This window comes from Homalodisca vitripennis, chromosome 5 (genome assembly GCF_021130785.1).
Source record: "Homalodisca vitripennis isolate AUS2020 chromosome 5, UT_GWSS_2.1, whole genome shotgun sequence".
NCBI classification, from domain to species: Eukaryota; Metazoa; Arthropoda; class Insecta; order Hemiptera; family Cicadellidae; genus Homalodisca; species Homalodisca vitripennis.
In genome coordinates, this window is record NC_060211.1 from 1 (window position 1) to 5,255 (window position 5,255).

Below are 5,255 nucleotides of genomic sequence, written 5' to 3' on the forward strand. Positions count from 1 at the left end.
TTTTTTTTTTTTTTTTTTTTGTTTTTTTTTTTTTTTGTTTTTTTTTTTTTAACTATGACGAAAGGTCCTATTTACGTGATTTTTCATCACACCACCAAACATTAACATAAGGCGAATCACGTTGTTTGCCAACAATTACGTGTGGGTTTTCAGACCCCTATATTCGTGAGTTGTGTAACTCACTAAAACTAAAACGCAACAACGATACAAGAACTTATTTTTAGGTTAGAAAAGGTTATAAACACACTTTTGGGTTGCAGGCTTTTCGAGATACCAATATAACATCTAGAACTTTCCCCACTATCTTTCTAAAAATTACTGAAAAACACAACATTCTTTTATGATAACTGTACATAATAATGTGTTACAAGTGTGGTGTAGTTTATTTAAATTTCAACTTGAAATTTATAAATCATTTTTCGGAGATCCGGCATAATTGTAACGCATGTCTTTGATGATAAATATTTCGTTTGGAATATAATCGTTTTATTTAAAATTATTAATATAAAACATTTCAATAATATGTTTTTACCTCTTAAAAATAAAATAGCATTGAGATGAGTTATAACCACTACAATGTATATTGTATACATTTTCTTCATTGAATAAAGTACAGGTATTTCGTGTGTATGTTACATTATACTTACATTTATATAAACAAAAGATATATTAGATAGGAAATGTGAACTTTTTGAAGTTAAGCTATTAATAAAAAAGTTCATAAATATAAAATTTTAGGTGTTTTGTTATCAGTATAGTTCAGGAACAGCGATTTGGCTAACACTGAAGCTCATCAATCACAACTCACGTTGTTTTATGTCGTCATGTCATCTGCTCTAAATACCGACACTAATGACTAAATAACGACTATTTAGTTGGAACGGTTATTAATATTAACGAATATTTGAGTATAATACTCTCTGTGTTCCAATAATGTTGGGCTCTGCTACAAACGGTATAAAGAAGAATGTCGGCAGATTACGAGGTGCAGAGTAGCGTATAAACACCTCGAACGCGTTGAGTTTCAGAGAATAGAGACATGATTGTGTACTCTTACTAAATCAGAGAAATTGTGTGTAACAAATTTAAAGTAATTTTGTAATTTCACACGATTCTTGTCCTCACTTCACTTTCTATTCTTATACATTGGGAACATAAGAACTGCAATGGTAAGCCAGAAGCTTCATATTCAGCCGGAAAACAGAAAAAGTCGTTAATTTTTAATAAATAAACGTATTTTAACCGTGAACTGTTAAATTATAACGTTTCTGATAAAGAATAAACCAATTAAATAAAGTATCAAAGTGCCCCTCAGAACATGACAATTAGGTAGTGCACGGACGAGCGTACTTTTCTACTTTTTACATTAAATTCAGTATTTATTATTCTTCCGTGTAGCAACAGGAAACCATTTCACAACTTTGAAATTCTGTAGCATTTTTACACCAAGAGATATAAAACGGACAGACACAGGCATATGGAATGCTCTTTTACCACTGACCCAAAATCAATAGCGTTCTCTCTTGAAATAAGTATTAGTGTCTTGACTCTATGACATTTCTGTCTATTTATTACAACGACGGACGGATATTAAAAGACACAATTTCAAGTCCATGTCGGGTCTATAATAACGTATGTGGGCAATGCATCACATGCTTTTAACATTGGAATGCATTGTCAACTTTAAAAGTGTGACTTAAGTAAAATACTTTAATTGTAAGAATTTTGTTAGTTAATATCTCCTTTTTTGCAGCCTTTCGTATCATTTATTCTGGCCTACGACAGTTTGTGAATTCATAGAAAAGTCATATATGGTCTATAGTCATATCAACTCAGTCTATCTAACTATATCAATCGTTTAATACACGAATACATGCGTAAATGTTCAATAATGGTCTACATCACATCATGGGACTTTGCTGAGCGTTAGCGAACATTTTTTACTTCGATGTTATAGGTAGCCATGAAATTTGAGTCATGAAGTGAAGTGGTTTTTTTTCTGTCATAGAGCCCTAAAAACAAACTATTACGCATACTTTACAGTTTAAAAATGATTAATATACTAGCTGGCATGAATATATTTATCTTGGTTACGTCATATTTATGAATATATTTATATATAAACGTCATTAAAATTCATATTATGAGCCTTAAAACTGTATCCGACTTTCAGTGTAACTATATATTATACTAATTGTAATTTTGAAGGAAATGTATGGAATTTTTTAAACTAATATGGTTATTTTTTACATCATTGATTTAATTATACAAGAAACAAAATGATAGAATAAATTTAAATATATTGATAGATTTTGCAATAGTTTATTTGTATTACAATGGTTATTTCCGATTGCATTTAAGTAGTATACTTCGTAACCGATTAGGCGGATAACCGCTAGTAAATTAATAAAATAAACTAATTTAAGTGGTGTCTACCTTTGCTTTTAAATCCATTCCATAAGGAAGTGTTTTTTAACATAGGCTACAATTATACGGTTTTGTTAATTTTCAGGTTCCAAATCTAAAAGAATTAAACTGTCGTAATGAAAATGTGTTTAATCCAATTAGTAAGAAAATATAATAACTTATAAACACGCAAAGAAAAGTATCTGAGAAAGTTAAAAATATTTATTAAGTGAGAAAATAGATTTTACTATTAAGTAGTGACTAAGGAAACTGAAAAGAAATATGTATCAGGTAATCATTTCTGGCTGTGTTTATTAAAATCGTACTTTCCTTCGCCACAGTAATTCAAAGAAAAATCTAGAAATATAATCTTCGAGTAGCTTTTAAATTGCATATGATAAAAAAAATAAAACAACAGTTTGTAGAGAGTACAGCAGATTTCTCCCTTTCCCTCTCCCTATCTCTTCCTCTCGCATGTTTAATGTATAATATTTATTATGTGGTTACAAAATGACTATATTTCAGAATACGCCATTTACCAGGAACAAACAAAACATTCACTGGAGTTCAAACGGTCGATATATCACTCCGAGACAAACGGCGTGACGTGACTCAGTTTTAATTCAGTAATGCAGAGCTGTCGACAAATGGCGGAGTCCCCGTGCCACCCCGCGCTCTTTCATTACGTAATGACAACGGCTCTAATTCAATTCTGTTTTTGGCAATCTTTACGTTAAAATATTCCAATGGTGGTATATTATTTCAAATCTAGGTTATATAATTTTATTATTTCTATAACTTCTAATCTTCATGTTGTTAGAAATTTCTGAATACTGATTCTTGTATTTTCTTATTACTTCAGTTTATCAATTTACATTGCTGTAATTAGTAGCAGTAATAAATTTAAGCATGTTTGATTGTAAGTTGCATAGGGCGTGTGTTTTATCTAAATAAATACAAGAATTTATTGCTGCCTAACCAGAATACTTCTAGAATCTGCCGTGTCCTTGTTATTGTGATTGGAATGTTGATAGATAATAAGCTTACTATTATATTCATTTTATTCGTAAAACTGTAGAGTTGCACTTGGAGGCAGTTCTAAGGAATCGCACACTAATATTGCTAATTACCTGTCTATGTACAGGTCAGGTTATCTCTTGTCTTGGTTGTCTGATCACTAACGACTCCTCAGTCTGTGACATGATTTTATCTTGAGTTTACTATCTTAAACATCACGTACTAACTTCACGGAAGTTGTAATTGGCTGAGCGACAGCGAAGCCTATTACTCGAATGTTTGGGAAAGTTCCTGCATAGATTAATTTACTGCATTTGCACCACTTAAATATATTAAATATGCATACTAGTAGAAATATGTTATCTTTACAATTATCTCGCTCTGTGTTTTAAATTATATTTATTTTAGAAAAACCGTTTAAAAAAATAATAAATGTAAAATAACGAAAGATGCATTGAAAACAAAACAATAAAAAAGTTGTAAGATGGTCAGTGTATTGTGAAAGAGTAGACTTCAACTAAATCTGCCAAAAATATTACTTGTGACTATCTAGAGTTTGTAAGTTTATTCTAAATTGTACTATATTCCGTTACCGCGCTACAAATCAACGTAACATTCAAAGCCAACTCTCAGTGTAGTTGCTCACCATGTATATTTAATTTTTTTTTATGAGCATTATTTCCAAATTAGCACAGTATTTTTTCATTCGTTACGTGATTACTGCAGTTTTAAATATTTTACGATATCATCATGTATTGAAACAATGAATAAATTAATTTAATCCATCATATAACAAATAAGGTTACAATACATATGGTTACAATAAGGAAATAACCTGGAATTGACTCACTACTTTTCCGAGTGGTGAGGTCAGTATAGGATATAATATGCAACAGATTTCTAATCATAGTACAGATTAGAACACTAAGTTGTTCTCCGTGGCGTCTACACTAAACATGCACTGGTAAGGCTTGCTCAGAAAGACCGTAGCCTCACTGCAATTCGCAGCTGATAAACTTCATTCTTATTCTGTAATATTCATAACAAACCAACAAATGTTCTTTTAGTTTAGAAAAATATTTACAATTACTCATTACACAACACAGTATATGTACATTTAAACACAGTATAACACAGCTTATTGTAAAAAGTGTGTCTTTCCACTTAATAAATAAATAAATCTAAATAAATATCAGCTTAATTATCATTAATATGCTTGATTTAAGTAGTTTCAAATTTTACATGATGATTTAAAAAGATTTTTTTTTCGAATAAAGTAAACCAAACAAAGAAGCTTATAAGTTTGTTAAGTAACTATAGGAAATGTTGGAACATTTGTAGCTTTTATTATGTAAGTCTATTTCCCACCAGGAAATATTAAAATATGTTTAATTGAAACTCTTTCGAATTCTAGGAACAGAGGAAAAGAAATGACTTATTTCATGGATGTGGTAACGTTGGCGTACAATAAGATGTAACAATAGGAATTCAATTTAGCGTTAAGGTTGGAATATTACTTTACATTTTATAAAACAAGAATCTATAATTGCTCATGAAAAGTAAATATTATTAACAATATACATTCAGTTTTTACTGCAAAGTCAGCTATATTGTTACTGCATTTTCTGAGCGAAAGCTATACAGGCTTTACATATGTAGTATGCTAATGATCGGCTATGCGATGTAACGAACAAACAAGTGAATTGATTGGATTTTTTCAATTACGCACTCCCACACCACGCACTAGTTTGCAACCCTTTGGTGTCCTAATAATAAAACCAATTTCGAATCTGCAACACGACATAATGCTAACTGAGGCTGAATGGGATATG